The sequence below is a fragment of the Vombatus ursinus genome, unplaced genomic scaffold (genome assembly GCF_900497805.2).
Source record: "Vombatus ursinus unplaced genomic scaffold, bare-nosed wombat genome assembly UNPS02015255.1, whole genome shotgun sequence".
Taxonomy (NCBI): domain Eukaryota; kingdom Metazoa; phylum Chordata; class Mammalia; order Diprotodontia; family Vombatidae; genus Vombatus; species Vombatus ursinus.
In genome coordinates this window covers 6,763,572-6,786,915 of record NW_020955033.1, presented here as the reverse complement: position 1 = coordinate 6,786,915, position 23,344 = coordinate 6,763,572, and the positions used below count along the sequence as shown (strand labels likewise).

The 23,344-nt window shown below is 37.5% G+C and overlaps 1 pseudogene; it reads right to left on the bottom strand.

The window, feature by feature from the left end:
* Window positions 1-2,534: 2,534 nt before the first annotated feature.
* LOC114031739 lies at window positions 2,535-5,918 on the bottom strand (annotated as a pseudogene).
* Between the last annotated feature and the right edge of the window lie 17,426 nt (window positions 5,919-23,344).

Below are 23,344 nucleotides of genomic sequence, written 5' to 3'. Positions count from 1 at the left end.
AAGGGGAAAAATCCTGAGGTCATATAAATATTTGACAGCAAAGCCAGAACTAGAAAGTAGCTCTCTTGATAGTTCTAAATGAATCCATGTTAAATGGTCAAATTACTTAGTAATTCGGTGTTTGGATTAATAATTTGTAGCTCCATATCTCAGGTGAAGTGTTGTTTTCAACTCAGTTGCTGTTAACTCAAGTACAAAACCCTAGCTGAGTCAAGTTGGGAAGAGTGGGGATTAGAGTTGACAATTCCTGTGCTAGATAGGTAGAGATATTTAAAGATGTTTTAAAAAGCAGTGAAAATCATATTCATCAACAAATTTAGACAATAAAGGATAGTAGCATATCTATTTCATTTTTCCCATAAGAAATGTGGAATGATTAAAGCACTATTTCCTCCCATTGCTAACTAGTGTCTAGTCTCTAAACTGGATTACTTTCTTTCTTTTTCTTTTTCTTTTTTTAAACTTTTTTTTTGAACTTAAAAGATTAGTTTTATTTGGAGAAAACAAAACAAAACAAAAAATCCGGAAAAAAACCCACCACCAAATCCCACAGCCCAAAAGATGGGGATTTTACATCATAAGACATCTCCCAGGTAGTTAAGTCTACAGATTACAAATCATTTTCATAGAGGATATCTTTGTACAAATTTTACATGTCTTCAGGTGCTGGACGCAAATCAATCCTTATACCTGGTCTAACAGAGGGAGCAAGAAGGGAAGTGGAGAGAACAGCTTCTTGGATACAACTATTTGGAAGGAGAGTAGAAATGAAGAGGGCAAACCCTACCTTATCAACACCTATGGCAAATGGGTTGTAACTACGTAAGTCTGGATATGCCTTCTAAATGTCCACTTCCTAGCTAATGGCCAATCCATGCCAATTACTTGTATTTAGTAATTTATTCAATTTGTCTACCTTTTATTTCCACCTATAAAATGATTCAATACACTCACTGCTGCAGCCACACAATTACCAGCTCACCAACTTGGCTAGGCTGGGAATAATCTAAGACTGTCCAGAGAACAATTGTGCAAGTATTAGAGACCAGGATGGCATCCTCCTCTCATAGGTGCTAATATTTGGTGAAGGGGAAGAAAGTATCTACACTAAGCTGACCCTCACAAAGTTGCACATAAAATCAAATACAACGGTCTTTTGTGTTGCAATAGAAACCAATGCCCTGTTGAGTAGTTCTCTCACAATCATCATTTATTCTCTCAGGGGAAGATAAAAAGCCACACACTGGTCTAGGCCACATAATAAATCTGAATATTAGTGTAGGATTCCAGTGGAGAGAAAGACAACTCCTAAAAACATCAACCATCAAAATGAATGGAGAAAATGGCTGGGGAAAGGCTACCAATTTAATAGCCTTTATCAATCCATTCCTTATTCACTTCCTAAGATCACGTCTTTCATTTTGCTGGTGCTCACAAGGGAGCAAGGAAGCTGGTGCTGGTGCTGGTGCAGACCAGGGTGAGGAACAAGGAATAGCAAGAGGGGTCAAAAGGGAGCAATGGGAAGCTCTTTTGCTTTAGAATAGCAATGTAATTCCTCACCTGACAGCTGCCTGATATCTGAGGCCCAAGAAATGACCTATTACGTGACATAAATAGAAGATGTTAGTTGGGGAGACTGCAGAAAAGGAGAGTAGGTAGTAAGGGAAGTATATAAGACTTTAACTGTACTTAGGGCCTGAAATTCCTAAGATTCAGGATTGCAATAGATTATGGATGAATCTACAAGTTCCCACATTTATGTTCCAAGAAATAATTGCTTATGTTTTCTGGAGATTCTGACCTTTCATTTTATCTGGTCCAAAAAGATCCATATTACCCCCAGACCCAGATTCTCCCCCCCCCCCCCACTGCATCTGGTCACCAAGTAGTATGTCTTTTCCTTTCGGCACCAACTCCCAACCACCCTCTTGGGGGTTAAAACCGGATGACATTTCCCTCCACTACTGGCCCCCAACAGCTTGGGATTAAATAAGAGGAGGGGCTGGCAGCCTCTTGGAGACTAAAATAACCTCAGAGACTACTTTCAAGGATGGAAGTTTTATTCAGATAATGTTTTCAGAATTTATATATGCCATAATAAGATAGCAAGAATTAAGAGGGAGAAAACCCACCTCCTTCCTTGTATCTGTCCTATCGCCCCACCAGCTTTCAGAAACCAACTCATTAATATTATTAGTGTTTCTGCTAAAAGGAGGACCCTAGGCACTAATCATACAGGCAGTTATGTGGTACTGCTAAAACACACCAGAACTTTTCTTTTAAAAAGCTGTACGTCTCTCTCTCTCTCTCTGGCCACACTGGTTGGAAATTCTCCAGTTAGTTTAATACTTAAAAGGCTGCAGCAGCATGCAAAATAATTTCATTGTTTTCCTTTTTTTTCCTTAAAAAAAAAAGTTAAGAAAGGTCTCCAGGAGATGGTGAGTTTTATTTTGTCTTGTCTGGATAGAGGTTCAATTTGCTCTCTAATGGTGCAGTTTGGCGAGAGGCGGGGAGAAAGCACAAGATGTGGAGGTCTATTCGTTGTAGTCTTCGCCTACATTTTCATCTTCACCATCAACAGAGAGAGCTGCGTACTTGTTTGCAGAACTGAATTTAGAGGCCAGATTTTCTTCAGGTTTCCTTGGCTCAGATGCAGGTCTTGAGTCTTGATCTCTTCTGCCATCCTTCCTATCAGACTCCTTCCAATGGTCTTTACTTCCTCCATCCACTGGGCCACTGTTGAAGTTCCCACTTTGGCCTTTCAGCACACTCACCCCATCTACCTTATTCTCATCTGCTTTCCTTGAAATATTAGCTGGTCCTTCCTCAGACTGCTGGGATATTACCTTTCCTACACCATTTGTGGGAGACTGTTGCTCTGAAGAGTCTGAGCTCTGAGATCGAGCAGGAGGCTTGGAGCTTCGTTTCACCCAGGCGTTTTCCTTTGGTGGGGGTGAGGGCATCACCTTTAAGGGGGGCTGATCTGATTTAGAAGGCTTGGAAGTTGGAGACTGAGAGTTCTCTTCCTTGTTGAATGTTTCATTTTCTAGGGATTTCTCACTCTCCCTCTTTCGTTTGTTTCTGCCATATGGAGCTGTATTCCCAGTCTGTGAAGATTCACTTGCTGTCCTTGACAGTTCCTGAGTTTCCTCGCTTCACCAAGGCGGGTGTCTTCCCAGGGCCGCCTTTCCAGTTTCGGCTCCTCCCGCTGACGTTGCAGTTTCTCTTGCTTCTTTTGCGGTCGATCCTCTACTTCTCGTTCATTAGCAGCTGTACCCACTGGCTTTGCTCCTCCAAAGACGGAGGCAGCTCGGCTAGACTGTGAGGTGCTACCTGATGAATCTTCGTCCTTGGGTGCACTCCGGGGCTTCAGATTCAGTTTGGGTCTCTGGAGGGGACCTCTGTCTTCACGCCTAAAATCATCCCGGCTGTAATCATCTCTTGAGTTCCATGACCAATCTTCTCGTCTATTACATCTGTCTTCGTAGAGATCTTCTCCTCTGTAGTCATCATCTCTACGGTACCCACTACCAAATGCTCTTCTGCCACTGCCTATCCTAGAATCATAGCCTCTATCATAGTCTCTGCTGCCCCTGTCATCATATCGATCCCTGCCTCCATATCGGTCCATGTCCCGTCATGGACCATCACGGTACCGGTCTGAATCATAACTATCACGATACTTGTCTCCAAAGCCATTATCTCCCCTTCGTGAAGGGTAGTCATCAAAGCTGTCTGTGGCAGGGCGAGCCCTCCAGTCTGTGTCGGTTTCATCAGAATCCCAATTTCGATCCTGATCGCGGCCAAAGGAACGATTGTCTCGGTCTTTATCCTGTGCTTGATCATCAACATCCACTTGTATTCTTCTGTTGCCTATAGACTCTTCATTCAGGCTTAAAGCTCTGAGCAGCAAGTCCAAGTCCTCAAACTCAGCATAACCAAATCCTTTCAACCTTTCTGGATTGCTGGGTTGCCATGGCAAACGTACTGCACTGACATTCAATCCTCTAAAGAACTCCTTGATGGAATCCTAGCTCCCTATCTCAGGTGAAGTGTTTTTTTAACTCAGTTGCTGTTAACTTAAGTACAAAACCCTAGCTGAGTCAAGTTGGGAAAAGTGGGGATTAGAATTGACAATTCCTGTGCTAGATAGGTAGAGATATTTAATGATGTTTTAAAAAGCAGTGAAAATCATATTCATCAACAAATTTAGACAATAAAAGATAGTAGCATATTTATTTCATTTTTCCCACAAGAAATGTGGAATGATTAAAGCACTATTTCCTCCCATTGCTAACTAGTGTCTAGTCTCTAAACTGGATTACTTTCTTTCAATATGTTATTCTTTCTGTTGGTGTTACACTATGAAGTAATGATATTTTAAAATATTTTAAAATTCACCAGAGTGCAAATACGAACAAACACAGGTAGCTCAAGTAGAACTCTGTGACTGATAGACTTTTGTCTTCATATGAATGTGTGTGTATGTGTGTGTGTGTGTGTGTATCTGTGTGGGAGGGTCAGGAAAAACAGGCAAATATAGATGAATAGAAACACTTTGTGTTGGGTACTATACAAGACAATTGATTGTAACCTCCCCAAAATATACATACATACATATGCATATACATACATACATATATAGATATAGATATGTGGTTTGATGCAGTCTATCTCTTGGAGATTGCCTCATAAGAAGGAAGAAGAACATCTGAGTTCCTTGACACTTAAATCGTTTAAATCAGCTTTAATAAATCATATTTTCCTTATCTTTTAGTCACTCTTGAATTTTAAGTATGCATACAGGATACTCACTTAATTATTATCTAATGTGGTTATTATCAAATTTATTTCCTGATTAAAGAAACTGAATCTCATAGAGGTGAAATATCTTGCCCAAAGTAAAAAAGTCAGCAGAAGAGCTGAAACTCATGTCAACTGGCTTCTGGAGTAGAACTGTTTTCCTTGTGTGGTGCTACTTCTTATAGATCCAATCAAAACCCAACAGTTCTGAATTTTTTAATGCCTATGTACACTCCCAAATAGCTAGAGTGATGGGCAACCAGCCTATTCTGTTGCTATGCACACAATGCTGAATGATCAGAAAACAGGTCCCCATCTCACCCCAATAAACACTGGGTTTGGCAGCCCTCTCCCAGGATCAGGAGCCCTAATTTGTTCATCTTGATGTTTGGTTTCCTTTGCCTTTCTTTGTATCTCTCACACATGGCACAAGATCTGGTAAACAACAAGTGATTACTGAATGCATATTAATTGATTGATTGATCCATATGTACAAGAGCACAGATCCACTGGCCTATCAAAGCAAGTATTTGGTTAAATTTACATGAACTGAAGGAAATATAGAATTCTGCAATTTCCTGGTGAGTTTGATCAATGTACATATCTAATTAGTTAAGGTTAAAGTGACCTCCACATTCCTTGCAGCATTATTAGGGTAGCTGGAGTCAACTCTATTGGAATACTTTGTAGAAGGTTTCAGGACTTGGCCTATTCAGGTTAACTAAGAGTTGTTAGTCCACAATTAAAAACAAATAAATAACCTAAACAATGAACTCATTTCTTTTATACTTTACCTTCCATTAAAGTTAATTTGTGAATATGCTTGTTAGACTTAAGCAGCTAGTCCATGTAATTTTAGTCTCTGGTATTTTCACTCAAGACTATCCCCATATTAAAAATATTTAAATATGATTAAGTATCATTTATGAGGTATTACCCAAAGAAAGCTAAGCAAGAGGAAAGAGAGAAACTTTAGCTTGAGAACTTTTAAAACTGAGGAAAAAATGTATTAAATCATAATTATTGAATAACTGATAACTATTGAATACCAGGACAGATAACTAAAGGTGTTTATGGCTCACCAACTCTGAAGGTAGGCTAGATGCCATGGACATGCCAGCGTAAGAAGTAAATAATAATAATAATAATGATAATATAACACACATTACCTATATCTACATCTATCTATCTATTTGAATAAAGCACTTAGAGATGGTAGTTGAACTCTCAGAAGCTGATTCTATCTTGAAGTGGGATAAAATAGAGGGAAAAGAGAGAATGATTTACTCAAAAGAGTACCTAGAGGAATACAAACTGGTAGTGGGAGTTATAAGGAAGAAGATCCAGCAAAGGAAATTGAAAAAAAGCAATCTGATATGCAGGAAGAAAATTAGAAGAGAAAAGTTCTCTTTTTCTTTTTCTTTTTTTGGAACAGAAAACTAGAACAGAATCTTATAAGAGGAGAGATTTTCTGAAAAGAGAACAACAATGTCAAGTACTGCTGAGAAGATAAGAAAGATGTAGACTGATCAAAGATCATTAAATTTTATGATTAAGCTCAAAGGTGAGTTTAGAAAAGTCAGTTTGGATGCTGAGATAAGAAGTCATGCTACAAAACGTTAAAAAGAAAATGAGAAGAGAGAAAATGGGGGCACCCAATGAAGCTGGATTTCTTAAGGAGTTTAGCTGAGAAGAGGAGAGATATGAGATGGTAGCTAGTGGGGGTAGTTGGATCAAGTGAGAAATTTTTAAGGATAGGGAAGACATAAAAATACTTGTAGGAAAAAAAGAAGGGATCAGTAGTTAGCAAGAAATTGAAGATCAGCGAGAAAGTGGGAATAATATTGGAGTTGATTGGCTAAAGAACATGAGAAGGCACAGATTCAAGGGTGTTCATAGATGGGAAAATCATACCTGATTGACCCACACACAAATCTCTGGGGTGCTAATTTCTATGACAAATTCATAAACAAAATTTAGGTGAAAATATTTTCTATAGAATTGACTTTTCAAGCCCCACCCCGCCCCCAAATGGCAAGCTGACAAGGCCTTCAATTTCCTTACCTGTACAATAAGCGAGTTGGACTACATGGACTCTGAGGTCCTTTCTAGTTCTAAATCTGTGATCGTAAAGCATCATGTACAAATAATCTTCCTCCCACCCAGTTCTGATAAGATATGGTGTAACAATCATATTTATTTTGTCCTTAGGCTCACCTGATCGCTAATGATGTCCAGGAGAATTTTAAGGAGGTAGAATGCTGAAGGGCAATGTATAGTTAAAAAATGAATGCACGAGTGCTTTATTTTCCAACTTTAAATCAAATGTATTTTCAAACTGTCATCTGATAATTTTGAACCCTTGCTCTTCCCCACAAAAACTTTATGAAATTTTTGTGAGGTATAACTTTTTCTCTCTGCACACTTGATATTTATCACTATTCTCACAGACATAGCTCTTTCTCCATCTCTCTCTGTCTCTTTCTGTCTCTGTCACTGTCTCTCTCTGTTATGTCTTTGTCTCTCTGTCTCTGTCTTTTTCCATTCCTTTATCTCTCTCTTTCTGAATGCTTTCATCTATATCTCTCTATCTCTTTCCATCTCTGTATTTCTCTTTCTGTCTTAGTCTCTCTTTGTGTATTTGCTTCTAGTTCTGTTTCTCCATGCGTCTCTTAGACAAGCCAAGCCAACCTACAACTCTAGTTTAGAGGGAAAATAAGAATGTTCTATAACCTGTGTAATCATGACTAGTTTGGGGAATAATTACAAGGAAGATCTCATTTCTCTTCTGTGCCCTCCACCTCACCTTTCTTCCCTATTTAGGCATTTTGCTGTACACACACACACACACACACACACACACATTTCAAGGTGCTGTACCTCATAGAGAGATTTGTTTTTCAACAGGAAATTATAGGGGGTCTTACTGTCTTAACTATGAAGAATGATTCTCTTCATGAAATTTCGAACAACCAAACATTTACTCTTTTTAGACTCAGTAAGAATGAAAAAAAAAAAAGAACATAATTAAAGCTGCTGCCAGAACCAAAGATAGGCATGAAACAAAATTGCTCAAGAAAATTATGAGACCCCAGAGTCTTTTGTTTTGGGAGTACACTATATGGCACTAATATATAAACAAAGCTTGATTAACATGATGCATTTCACTGTAGCAGCCCCACAGGGACTTCCAGAGAAGCCAGTTTATTATGGTGCGATTTTTTGGTATGAGGCCTTGTATTTTAAAAATATGAAATGTTTAGTTGTTTCAAGATAGGGTCAACAAATAATAATAGTTAAAGTTGTCTCAAGCTTTTATGATATTCAGAGCACTTCCTTACAACAAGGCTGGGAAGAAGCTACAAGAAGCATTCATCTTAAACAGAAGATAAAAGTGAGAGTCAGAAACTTGCTCAGGATCGCACATTTAGCAAGAATCAGAAGCAGGACTGGCATTGCCCAATTTTTGTTCTGTTATATTATCCTGACTCAATTCTTCTTTCTGCCAGGTAATAAGTTGGACTTTTAAGTTGAATGTATGTGCTGTTTTGGTGTTAAACTCTGGGAATCCAAATTTCTTCTCAGGAGTTGTATTACTTTTTCTTTCTAAGTTCAAACGGATTCTATTTTTAAAATTAGCTGGTTGAACAGGACAATAGATTTATCAAAGAATAGCTTAGCCCTTAACTTCTCTTTATAGATACACAGAACAATCCAATTTTTTCAGCTCCGTTCTGTTTGCCTATTTTGGGGGTGTTAAAAAGAGTTTTCAACAGTGCATATATTTTTCATCATCCAATTACTATTCTCCATTTTAAAATAAAATAGGAAAATTTTCCCAAATAAGGGAAAAATAGGCAGTATATATTATTCAAGCCATCTGGTCAAATGTTTTAGACTATCACATGATACAAAATGTGAAAATGCAAGGTTTTTTTTTATCATGTGATGGATTTGTTAAAAGTTCCAGGAAATGTATGTATTTAAAAGAAGACTATGAATTGAAAACTATTGGAACATAGGTACTGTTTTCGTCATGGTTTCCCATTAAAGACATGGGACAGAGAGGAGATATTTTGGGGCTATGAATTGTTGGTTCATAAAATGCTATCTGAGAATGAATCTTGCATTTGGGGACTATGGATTAAAATGAAGGAATATAAATCACATGATCAGAAAAATGGCTAAATAGTTATTTCAACAAACTTCTCATATATCATAACCTCAATAAAATGGAATTATATATCATATGTAAATTAATTACAACTTAATCCAAGGAATATAGAAAAAAAATGAATCAATACCTGATAATTTAAATACTTAGAGTTTTTATTCATCTTCCTTATTTCTAAATGACTCTACATGCCCACTGTATTCATAGAAAGTCTCCAGTGGAGTGCCTCAAGGATCTATAATTGCCTTTGTGCTGCTTATTCATTTTCAAAATTCCTATCACAAAAGCAGATATAGCACTAATTTGCATATGATATGAAGCTAGGAGAGACAGCTAATACTCTGGTTAACAGTTAGAATTCAAAAAGGTCTTGAAAGGCTAGAATTAGATTAAATGAAATAATATGAAATTGAATAAATATCAATATAAAGTTTTATAATTAGTTGAAAAGCTTTTACTCCATATATGTATAAAATGGAAACTTTTCTGAAAAAAAAAGGTCTTGGGGTTTAAGTGGACAGTTTTGTTTGTTGGAACTACACTGAGCTCACTATCTCAGAGCAAGATTTGTCATATTTCCCCCTCAGAAGTCTTGGGGGAGGTGGTAATCCTGAAATGTTGATGTTGCCCTCTAGTACTATCAGCTTAACCCTGCATTCTAGAGTGGTACCCCACCCTGGTTAGTTGTCACTGATTAACACCCCAGTTCCAATTAACTATTTAATATTAAGAAAGTTTTATAAAGAATTATTACTTCAGAAGTGCCAGTTTTTCCCACTAATACCCTGGGAGGGGGCAACATATGCTGCCCTACACCTTATTCCCTGGGGAGAATAAGTTTATACTTAATGAAGTTTCTGTATAGTTATTGACCCCACCAAGTTCACACCCAAATGTGGTATAGCCACAGGATGAGTCCTCATCTCAGCCACAGCTGGGCTGGGTCCCCTAGATTGTACCTCTCTCCCCAGAGCCTCAATGATGAATTGACTGGCAGCAATAGCTGGCATGGTTTCCATGTGGCTCATTCACATATACTTTCAAAACTCATAAAATTGTAGTCATCTCTAATCTCCTTTCTCTAAAAGCAGAAAAACAAAAGAACCCAGACCCTCCTTTTCTTCACCCCTCCCCAATTTATAACATGTTTCTCTTTTCTCACAAGAAAACAATAGGCAGGATTAAGTTAGGCCAACAAGAAGCAGGCCAGAGTGAGTTCAGATTTGTACTCACCGAGTTCATATGCCATATAAAGATCATTTAAAGAAATTACTGATGCTTTATGTAGAGTGAAGAGAGACTTTCTGGAGGTGACCATTTTTAGGAGCATTGCCAGGGTTGGGGTGATACTTTGAGAAAGTATTTGAAAGACTATTGTAGGACTAGAAAATGTGGATAGAAAAGGCAAATTAATAGGAAACAAATTTGTAGGAAACAAAATCCTAGTAATTTGAAAATGGAATAGAGATGTATTTTTTATTTTATTAAATTCTTATATCTACTTTGACTGTTCTTTTATACTTAACTAGGTGAGGTAGGTCAGGTTAGATAGCTAGTAAATAGGTCTCTGTCTTAAAATTCTAGACTCTTCATATTTCTTTCTCTCTCCTCCATTACAAGTGGCAATGATTATTTTTATATTTATGGATGGCATTTTTGTGACAACTGAATATTGAAAACTTTTCTCCATCACAGAACTTATAGTCGCTTTTCATGAGCTACAGCATAGAGAACACAAACTGAAAAATAAAAACAGTATTAGAGAAAGCAGGAACATAATCAACTAGTGCCTTGGAATGCCTTAAATGCAATGTAGGCAAAATATCAGGAAGTCAAGAACTAACAGCTCTAAAACTTAGAATTTGGTGAATTTTCTTTAAACTTAGGTAGAATAGATATAAAGTCAAATGGTTTAATTTCTGAAGAAAATAATATGGACTTTGACTTTTTTTTCTTGGACTTTAACTTTTCTAAAGAAAAGGGCTAAGAATCTGAACTGAGGAATATAGAAAAGGACACAATGTGTCAGGTGAATTTGCTATGTTAGAGGCAGGTTTACGCTATAAAAAAGATTTCAAGCACCAAGTACCAACCTGAGCAGAATAGAACAAGTCATATTATAAGTATAGTTTCATGCAGAGAAACCTCCTTGGAGGATGGGGAGGTCCTACCTGAAAGAGAGGAAACCAATTGACAGCCATCTAAGAAGGTTTCATAGAACCAATATTTGTATCACTTGTCTGGGAAGTTCTATGAAAGGCCAGAGATGGATGCTTGTTGCAGAGAAGACTTCTCTAGGGGAAGAATCTTTTTATCCTGCATGTTAGTGCCCTGGGACAAAGCCTTGTTCATTTCATGCTTGTTACAGTTCTGGACCTGAGAGATAACGTTTTTTGATAATTAAAGAAAATGTTCCTTTCTTATCTTCTTCCTACCGTTTATTTCTATTCAACCCCCTCTCTTTCATGGATTCAGATAAATACCTAATTCCAATTCTTGCTGGAGGTGGAGAAATAGTTAAAAGAAAATTCATCATGCCAAAAACTAAGATGGTTTCCCAAGTATCGATTGGAAGATTGAATGCCAGTAGCTGTAACTGCTGTGAGCTGTTTTAGAAGCTAAAATAAATGTAATTCAGTGGGTGGATATCATCATCAATGTTCCAGAGAGTTACTGCAGATGTGATGCCTGAAGTACAAAGAGTGAATACCTACAATGATTTGGACAACACAGGAGAAATTTATTAGTGAAAATTGATGATGTGAACAAAAGAGGAAGGTGGTATACCTAAGAGGTCAGCCATAAATGGGCTGAATTAGAAGTAATTTATACTAAGTTATGGAGTGGTGGTGAAATTAGGGAGGATATATGAATTCTTGTCTGCTTTAAATGGGGAATAAATTCTCCATGACCTGTTAACGCTTGGTAAATCTATATACATATGAAGGAAATAAGGACATAGCTGAGAAATGTGATTTTTTTTAAAGAAGTCTAAGCTTGAATTTTCAATACCCTCTCAACACAAATCTTACAGAGAAGACATGAAAATAGAATTATGTTACAACCCCCTCTGAATGCTACTGCGTCATGTTCATTAAGACCAGCTTAAATACCACCCCCCATCTTAATTAAAATAAAGGTACATTTTTAATTTATTTTGAATTTGTTTGCAACATGATACAGTGATGGAAATATTAGACTCAGAATCAGAAGAGATCTGGGTTTAAATCCTGTATCAATTACTTTTAATTGTGTGACCATGGCCAGTCTTTTGATTTCTCAGAGTCTCAATTTCTGCATCTGTATCATGGGGATAGTAATAACTGGACCACCTCGCTTGGTTATGAGGATTCAGGAAAGAAATTTGAAACTTTTAAAAAAAATTTACATAAATGTGAATTATTTTATTAGTTTATTAACTAGTTTCATGTGATATAGATAATGACATAATTAATGGGAAGGATTTGAGGATGTCTGCCATAGATGGTTCACACTATTATCTTAACTTTAAAGAGATAACAAGTTTGTTTACATTCTCCATACTGATTGGGTTACAGTTATCATCTCTCTTCTATGGATGAGGAAACTTGAAGACATTTTTATTTATTTGCATATGAAATCTGGGGCCCAGATCTGCACCTGGCTGATGTAGCAGATTCAATCTGGGGTGGAGATAGGGTGGAGCTCACAGTCATTCTTTTTAGCTTGTTTTATCTCCAGTCAGACTCCTCTATAATATGAGAATTTTGCTCATCTTCAGATTTCAACAGAAATAGAAGAAAAGGCAGCAGCTCTCATATAACAACAAAATGTATTGGGTAGTCTTTATCATACCCACAGCAAATGCAAAATAACACAAAAAGACTTGCAGGAGCTCATAAACATTGCACATTATTCTGCCTTCTATAGTGAGTCTCACAGTCCCCTAGCCAGAGCTATCACTTGGAATTCTGGTATTTGGTGTAAAAGGTCAAAAGTATCCTTGAGGAGAGGACAGAGTCCAAGTTGGGTGGAAGGTAGGGGATCTATCTCTGTGGATCATCTGGTAACTTCCATCCCATCCCATTACAACAAGCATTTATTAAGTGCTCAATAATAATGGGTAACATTTATATAGGGCTTTAAATTTTGCAAAGCAGTCTATGTTATCTCATTTAGTTCTCACAACACTTACCTGTGAGGTAGGTGATAGTATTGTCACCATTTTAGAGATGATGATGACCCAGGAGCTGAGTAAAGTAATATGCCCAGACACATGGATAAGTGTCTAAGGCTGAAATTGAAGTTGGGTCTGTATTCCTGACTCATATCACAGCACTCAAGCCACTGTACCACCTGTTAGATCCTAGAAATATAGAGATAAGCAAAAAAGTCCATATTCTCAAGGAATTTACATTCATGTGTTTGAGTGTGTGTGTGTGTGTGTGTGTGTGTGTGTGTGTGTGTAATTTAAATAAATAGATACATTAAGTCATGATAGTTTTTGGAGAGTAAGACAAGCCTAATAAGTTGGAAAACTAAGAGACATCTTGTATTAGCTGGGATATAGCCTGAGCCTTGAGGAAACCTAGGGGGTAGACAAGAGGAGGAAGACAGAACATGAAATACTGTCATCAGGAACCAGAAAGTAGATCAGTTTGGCTAAAGTATAGACAGTAGAAAGGATATTAGCCTGGTATAATAGAATAAGAACTGTCTCTGGAAAAAGAGGACTTCAGTTCGAATATGACCTCCACAACTTCCTGCTTGTGAGACCTTGTGCAAGTCATCTAAAATCATTAGATTTCACGTGTTCCTTATTTGTAGAATGAAATGTTTGAACTAGAAATGACATCTTGGACTCAATTCTAAATTAATGATCTTTCATGTAGTGTAAATTAAAGCTGGCAAAGTTGACTGGAGACAGCTTGTCAATGACTTTAAATACCAAGGTGAAGAAGGGCATTTTATTTTACCATGAAGGCAGTAGGAAGGGCATTTCATTTTACCATAAAGGCAGGAGGAAGCCACCAAAGCTTTATGATCTGGGGAGAGACATCACTAGATTTGTCCTTTAGGAAGATTATTTCAAAAAATATGTGGAGAATAGATTAGAGAGAAGAGAGGCTGGATGCCAGGAGTCCAAGTAGGAGGCTACTGCAACAGATCAGGTGAAAGATGATGATGGTCTGAATTAGGTTGGTGGATATGTGAGTGGAGAAAAGGAGACAGAAGAGAAATATATTTTAGAGGCATACTCTTCAAGAATGCAGATTTATTTATTTATTTTATTTTATTTTTTGGCTCGACAATGGGGTTAAGTGACTTGCCCAGGGTCACACAGCTAGTAAGTGTTATGTGTCTGAGGCCGAATTTGAACTCAGGTCCTCCTGACTCCAGGGCCAGTACTCTATCCATTGTGCCACCTAGCTGTCCTTATTTATTTGTTTTTAAATAGTAATTACTTTATTTTTAGTTTTCAACATTCACTTCCATAAGATTTTGAGTTTCAAATTTTCTCCCTCTCCCTCCACTTCCCCTACCCCAAGATGGCATGCAATCTGATATAGGCTCTACATATACATTCATATTAAACGTTTTCACATTAGTCATGTTGTAAAGAAGAATTAGAACCAATGGGAGGAATCACAAGAAAGAAGAAATAAAAAAAAAGAGAGAGGGCAAATAGTGTGCTTTGACCTGCAGTCAGACTCCATAGTTCATTTTCTGGATGTGGATAATATTTTCCATCATGTGTCTTTTGGCACAAGCAATTTAATATGGTAGGTAAGCATGAAGAAATATGCAAACCAATGTTGCAAACTTAACTGTCTTAAGTGATGGCTAGGCTCTCAATCACGAAAGGAAAATTTAGAGGAAGGAAGAGTTGATAGGGCAAATTTTTTGAGATGCCTGTGGGGTATTCAGTTGGAAATTTCTAACAGTTGGTAATATAGGATAAGGCGAGAGATTAAAAGGAGATTATGATTGCATATGTGGATCTGGCAGCCATAATCAACACACTACTGAACACAAAGGTGCTGATGAAACTGCTTAGAGTGTTTAGAGAGAGAACAGAGCAGAGGACAGATCCTTGTGGTACAACTAAGGTTATGTGGTAGGTTATGAATAATGATATAGCATGATGATATAGAGTGATAGCATTGATCAGAGACATGGAAAGAGAACAAGAAGGTACCAATATACCAAAAGCTAATAGAGGAGTGAGAGAAATTATAATTTTCTATTATAACCAACTATTAAATTAGGATTGAGGTTTTTTTCTTTCTATTTCCTCATTTAGGGGCCAATCCTTATAGATTAGTCAATCTCTACAGGACAAGGCTGATGATGAGATTGGCTAAATCCTCTGGGAACATTATCTTCAATCTTGGGTGGGACTCCACCCAACTGGGAGAGTTTACTTTTGGTTGAAGTGGAAATAGAATCTAATCTAGGTTAATTCCAGCCATAAAAGCATTAGGCTCATGCTCTTGAACACCTCCCCCCCCCACCTGCCCCTCCCAGCAGCCCCACACATGCAGATTCTTTTGTCCAGAGTGCCAGAGGCTGCAAAGTTTCAAAATCGTCACATTCCCAGCAGGAGTAGCTGAAGACTTTTAGCCTACCTCCTTATTAATATATACACCCCTCATTGATTGTTCACCAATTAGTGTTGATGTCTGCCTGTCAGAGGCACCTACTTTTCCAAAGATATTTAAGCATTTGATGATCTTCATGGTTTCGGCTTTGGTTGCAGAGAGACTACTAACCACAAATTTATTGATTATTTTCTAACCTAATTAACAAATTGATTATTAATTACCCAGAAACTCTGTCTGATTTTTCATTTGCCATGAGGGATGGTATTGGGAAGATTCATAAAGGTACAGGGTTAAAAAGTCATAGGGAGATCAAGGATGAGAAATGAGAGTGGGAGATTGGAATAAACAAGTAATTGTGGAGAGAGCATTTTGCTCCCTTGTCCTTCTGCTGCTCACACCCTGACTTGGAATCACTCTGAACATCTGCTTCCTCTACTTCTCACAGGTGGCTGAAGAGATCTGAAGCAATTTATAACACTGTGTTGACTGGGTTACTTACAAATTCAAGTTATTTAATGTCAATTAGAAGATTATTTTATTCCTCTCTAATTGATTGTCTACTCCATTCCCTACAGTGGCTGTTTAAAACCTTTTTTTTTTTTCTCTCCTTAGGTTTTCTCATCACCCCTCCTACATCATAGCTGTGGACTTCCTTTCATACTGGACTGAGGTCATTCTCACCAAATTCCCTATTCTTTCTTTCTCTCTTGAATAACTATCACTCTCTTCTCTCTACTCATTTATTCTAATCTCTGTTGAAATTATGACACTTCTTCTATTCCAAAGTCAACTCTTCTACATGTAACCTTAATCTAATTTCTGGAAATTTCCTCTAAATCATCCCTCTTTCTATTCTTCTTTTTCTTCCTATCTACTGGCTCCTTGCCTGCTATCTAGAGACATATCCAGGTCTCTCCTATCTTCCTCCAAAAAACAACAAAACCTTTACTAGACCCTAAAAATCCCTTCTAGCTTGCACACAATTTCTCTCTTCCTTTTCTCAGTCAAACTTGTAGAAAAGTATCTAAAATCATTGCTTCTTCTTCCCCTCCTCTCACATCTTTGCAATCTAAATTCTACAACATCATTCAGAAAGAACTTCTCTCTCTAAAATAATGGCCAAATCTGATGCCTTTTTCTTTAGTTCTCATTCTTACTGATTTCTCTTGAACATTTGTTACTTTTGAACACCTTGTGCTCCTGAACAGCCTCTCTTCTCTGGATTTTCATCACACAGCTTCTTCTTGGTTCACATCTTACCTGTTTGACTAATCAATTTTTGGATCATCATACATGTCACACTCTTTAACTGTGGGTGCCCAGCCTTCACTTCTGGTCTCTCTGGTTGTTGTCCTTTATGCTCATAAAGGATCAAAAGGACCTCCATGTAAGAGCTTGTCTTGTGTGAGTTCTCAGTAAAATAGTCTTTTAGGCAGATGTACTTCTGGCATTTGAACAATGTGGTGACTTGTTCATTGGAGTTGTGCTCTCTGAAGTAGAGTTTGAATGTGTGGCAGTTCAGCTTGAGAAAGTACCTCAGTGTTTGGTACTGTATCTTGCTATTTGGTCTTCAGAATCTTTTTAAAACAACTCAAATGGAAGGGATTCAGTTTCTTGGCATGGCTCTGGTTTCCGCCCAATTATATAACAATGAGGTCAGCATAACAGTGATGTAGACTTTCAATTGGTAGGGAGTCTAATACCTTTTCTTTCTCACACACTTTCCTTCAGAGTCTCCCAAATACTGAGGTAGCTCTGGCAATGCATGCATCAACTTCATCATCTATGTGTACCTTGATGGAATGCATACTGCTAAGGTAAGTGAACTCATCCACAGTATTAAAAATTTCTCCATTTGCTGTAACCCATGCTTCTACAAATGAATGTTGTAGTACAGACTCGTAGAGAACCTGTTTTCTTGGTGTTAATAGTCACTCCAAAAGTAGGATAAGTGGCAATAAATCCATACTCTATTGCATCTTAGCCTCAGAGGTGGTAATGAGTGACAATCATCTGTGAGAAAAACATACCAACTCTCCCTCTACTTTAGTCTTGGCTTGTAGACCTTTCAAATTAAATAATTTACCATCAGTGTGATAGCTGACTTTTATGCTGTTTTCATCCTTATTGAAGGCATCCAAAAACATGATAGAAAGCATCATTTTTAAAATCACAAGAGCATCCACACCCAAAGAAAGAACTATGGAAGCTGAATTGCTAATTTTTTTCTCTTCTGTTGAGTTTTGTTTCCTCTTTCTGATGGTTCCTCTTATTGATTTTAGTTTCTATTTACAACATCACTAATGTGAAAATATGTTTAATATGAATGTAAATGTATAGTCTATATCAGATTATGTGCTGTCTTGGGGAGGGTGGTGGGGAGGAAGGGGGAGAAAAATTTTAAACTCAAAAAGCATATGGAAACGATTATTGATAAATCAAAATAAATTAATAAAAAAAATAAAAATCACAAGAGCAAGCATACATTCCTGCTTTACTCCATTGGTAACTGGGAAATAGCGAGAGTCCATTATCCAGAACTGGTGCAAGGATGCTATGTGAAAATGATGTACAGTACTGATGAACTTCCCTGGGAAACCAAATTTTGCCATGATTTTCCACAAGCCCTAATGACTGATAGTATCAAAAGCCTTGGTCAGATCAATGAATATTCTGTACATACTTCTATTTTGCTCCTGGCATTTCTCCCAGAGTTGTTGGGCAGGAAACACCACATCAACCATTCCTCAGCCCTTTCTCAAATCACATGGGCTCTTAAGTAGATGACTATCTTCTAGGTGAAGGATCAGCCTATTAAGGAAGACTCTGGCAAGAATTTTGCCAGCAATAACTAATAGAAAGACCCCACTGTGGTTTTCATGGGATAATATTTTTCTTTATAGATATAGACAATGGGGGCATCCTTGAGCTCCTAGGGGATAACCTCCTTTTTCCATATAACCCAGAAAATTTCAGTCAGCTTTTGTATGAGCAGTCGACTCTCTACCTCAGCTGGAATAGAATCAGCAACAGAATTTTTATCACACAAAAAGAACCTAATGGCAGTCAAAATCTCTTCTTCATTTGGAAGTTTGACTGGAGAGGGATTGACTTCCACCTGAATTAGGTGGTCCATGGCTTTGGCATTGATTAATGATAGTCTGTAGAGAACACTATAGAAGTGTTCAGCCCTTCTCTCCAAGATCATGTCCTTACCACTAATCAACATGGCTCTATCGCCACTGAGTAGTGGGTCTTTTACCAATAAAATAGATTTTAGGGCATCAGAAAAGCACTTTGGATTGTTACTATCAGCATAAAACTAAATTTCATCCATCTTCTTATTGAGCCAAGGATCCTGAATCTCTCTAAGCTTTCCTTGCATCTTACTGTCAATGGATGTAAATGCTGCCTTCTGAGAGATGGATGAATTATCCTACTGATAAACCCTGTGTAGTTCTCATTTTTCAGTTAGCAGCTTCTGGCTTTCCCCATCATTTTCAACAAACCAATCTTGATGTTTGGGAGTGTTCTGGCCCAGATAAGTAAATGCAGTGCTGTCTATCAAATTTCTGAATGCTGCCCATTCCCTTTCTATTCCACTGTTAGCAAAAGCATGTTGACTTAGCTTTCCAAATCTGTAATAAACTGTTCACACATAAAGAAGCACTCCAATTTGTTGACATTGAGTCTTCTGACAGTCATTATGGTTTGGGGCTGTCACTTTTGTTGAATGCAAATGTTTAGCTTGGAGAAGGCAAGTCTAAGATTTGATCCAGTACTCGGTATCACACATTACCTCCTCACTCTCACATCCTGTCTCTCTCCTTACACTGATATAGTCTATTGCATTCCAATGTTTGCTATAAGGTTGCATCCATGTAGTTTTATTGCATTTTGGTAAATGAAAGACAGTATTAGTGTTGAGAAGGTCATGAAACACACATGTCTTCAGTAGAAAGTGACCATTGCTGTTGCTCCATTCCTTCTAAGGACTCTCTGCCATGTTTGATAATCTGTACCTATGTTGGTGTTAAACTCATCCACAATTACAAGCACATCCTTTTTTGGCATATTGATGTGAAAGTTTCCAGGTCTTAATATTTTTTTCTTTGACCTTGTCAGGGTTTGTCATGGTGGCAGCATACACACTGATGATGGTGGCATCACTCTTTCCTGCAAGTGGCAATCACATTGTCATGAGTTTATCATTCACTCCTTTTGGTAGGCATACAAACTTGTTGACTAGATTAGTTTTGATTGCAAACCCTATTAGTGTGGCCACTTCAGGAAAAAGTGTATCCAGCTTCAACATCGGTAAACTCACTTTTATTTGCAGCCTTGCTTCACTCGGGGCTGCTATTTGGATTTAATACCTGCTGAGTTCTTTTGCAAACAACAACTGTTTGTCTTTCTGATCCACTAGATTTTGTCTTGTACATAAGTGTGCGCACATTCCATGTACCTATGGTAAGTGGAATCATCTTTGCAAAAGTGTTTGTATATTTTTGGTTTGCTTTTTGATCACAAAGTGGGATCCCCATCTACCACACTAAGCAGGCCAGGGATGGATGAAACAGACTGATTTTAGGGGATTTCTTCTACCCTCTCCTTCTGCCAGGAGGTAAGCAATGAGGTCCTTAAAAAAGGCTGCTCATACACTCACGAAACCACCAAATCCCATTGCTGCTTCAGTCCAGTGAGAAGCCAACACTATGGCCTGAGCTGCTTGCCTGCAATGTTGTGACTACATCTCCCCATGTGTCTATACCCATTGTTTCATTACTTGCCTACTGACACAAAAATTTTCTGTAGGTAAAAATAGTAAAAAAAAAAAAGGTAAAAGAAGTCTTTGGACTCATGAATAAATTGGATTTAAGTGAGACAGAGTTGTGCAAAGTCAACTTTATTCTCTTTTCCAGAGTTATTGGAGTCCGGTGGCAAGACAAAATTCAAGACTGCTGGTGATGGCTTGGGATGCAGTGGATCACCTTGGCAACTTCAACATCTAACAAAGCTCTAAGCATCTGCAGTACCTGCTTCCACTGCCTTCATGGCCCATTGAAACTAATTGTTCACATCTGCCTATTCCACTGGGGAAGTTTTCACATGCTTAGGGCATAAACCTCTCCTAAATTAGCAATGTGTTAGAGGCTCCTTGGTTAAGCTCACCCTGGTTTAGTCAATTTGCCAAAACGGTTTACCAGGGTGTGGCCACTATGCATGCTAAAGCTCCCTGGTGACACAGGTGAGATTTGGATGATAAGCAGACTCCAAAGTTGCAAAGTAGCCTTTAAAAAGGGCTTTGCAGCCCTCACATCAAAGTATTACTTTTCTCCAAACATCCATATGAGGTCTCTCTCCATATGGGGTCACACCCAATCTGGGCTCTCTGTCATGCCCTGGTACTACATATCTTTTGTGACCCCTTGCTTTTCAACTTTTTCTTATGTGTTGTCTTGCCAAATTGGATTGTAAGCTTTTTGAGGGCAGGAACTGTCTTTCTTTCTACTTATATTTGCATCACCAGATCCTAGCATAGTGCTTGGCAAATGCCAAGAATTTAACAAATGTTTGTTGATTGACTGGTGAAAATGAATAATCACTCCTCAATTTATATTTGATAGGTGTGGATGTTTTGTACAAAGCTCTTACATAAAGAAGCAGTCAAAATATTTGTTCAGCTATATATAAATTGATGTCTTTGTAAACCTTATATAACATTTATACATAGAGTGTTTGTACACATAAAATATAAGTGTGTGTGTATATATAATATATATGATAACAAACAATAGAAAAGCAGATCACCAAATCTTCTGGAAAGCTCCTAATGTTCTAATGAGGTAGCATTTATGAATATTCCTTTTTTTTTTTTACAAAAACAAAGAAAAGGAAAAAAATATGGAAGAAGCTTTTTGTCTAGCACAAAAATCCAAATTAATGAAGGCATTAAATAAAGAACAACTTAAATAGTTTTACTATACAAGAAGTAAGAATCCTCAGACTCAGTTTTCTTACAGAATGTCCTTTAAAAAAAGAGAACAACAGCAGTAAACTTCTTCCTAAAAACTAGGTTAAACAGAAACTTTGGATAAAGCTGATAAAGTGCCACAGAGACTTAATATGTACAGTATACTCCTTTGGGGAATTAGACTTCTTAAAAGAACTTTATTAGTGCCATGCCCCTCTTTCTACCTAGTGCAGCTTTGGAAGCAATAACATTATTTTGGAACAGCTGGCTTGAAAACTCAGATGGTGAATTGAACACATTCTTAAGCCAAATATTGCTTATGTGCTGAAGGAGGCTGGAAAACTGTAACAGTGGAAATCCACAATATCTGATGGATATTCAGTAGCTCCTTCCCACACTATTTAATTTGAGAACCCTGCATTTTAAGGCCTAATTTACCATGACATTCAATTTTGAATTAAACTGCTTTTCATTTCTGAAACTTTGAGATCATTGACAAAACTAAGGGTAGGAAGGGCTAACACTGAAATCTCCTACCAGAGCAGAAGATGGGAAGAAGGGGAACAGGAAAGAGGGAATACCCAGAACTACATCTCCCTTTCCACTTGTAAATCCTGCAAAATTAGGAAAGGAGTGGAAGGGGTCATGGTAAGGCTTGGAGATTGTCAAGTATGTGTTTATCAGTTTTTTCATAACCCACTAAAAAGTTAATGATAATGATTCAGTAATATTAACTGCCCTTGGGATGAATGGTTCTAATTAATAAGTGACCTTTTTGACTTAATTTGCTAGATACCAGGCTCCCAGGGAACTTTCTATAGTCTTCTCTCTCACCTTTGCTCCAACTTTCCAGCACATCTTTATAAATGTTGTAAGTACTTAATATCTGATTTAAAATAATTATAATTGAAGTAATAACTCCACAGGTTTTTTTGTGAGGAATTTAAGGATATATCTATATCTATCTATCTATCTATCTATCTATCTATCTATCTATCTATCTATCTATCTCATCTATATATCTTTAAATACCTTATAAAGATGAGGATTTTTTTTACTTATCCAAATTCTAAGTTGGGGTCATTGGTATGTGTCCCTGTCAGATTGTTACTGAGAAACCTGTGAAAGGGTGAAGTAGAAGATAGTCTTTAAGTTGAACTTTAAAGATTGTTAGTAAGAATTCAACTGGTCAAAGGTGGTAGTGGTGGTGTTGGTGGTGGTGGTGAGACATGGAATTTGAAACATGGAGAATGGTATAAGCAAAAGCACTGAGGAAGAAAAACATTAACATCATAGATCTTGAAATGTCAGGAAACTTAGAGAAAAAGCTAAGATTCAGAGAAGTTAATTGTTTTTCCAAGGTCAGGCAGGTAGAAAGTATCAGAGGTAAACTTGAACCCATAAACTTTGACTCTAGAAGTAGGGCTTTTTCCATTTTATGATACTATCAAGTAGGGATATTCATACTATTGCCTGTGGAACCTCATCTAGGCCTGCCTTTATCAGAGGGTTCTCATTTCATACATACATACACACAAATAATCTCCCTTCCTATCATACAAAATCTCAGTGATCATAGAGGTCTGGGCATAGCTCCCATTTCTTGTGTCCTAACCACAACAAGCTATCCTGGTCAGAAAGAATTGGGACAAGTCAGTACCTGTTAAGGTTCATATGACTGGTGAGAACCATATTACATCATAATTGGTATTTATATAAGGCTTCAAAGACTGCCAACCATTTTACAAACATTTTTCTCATTTTAACTTCTAAATAACCATCTGAAGTAGAAAATACATTTAAACAGAG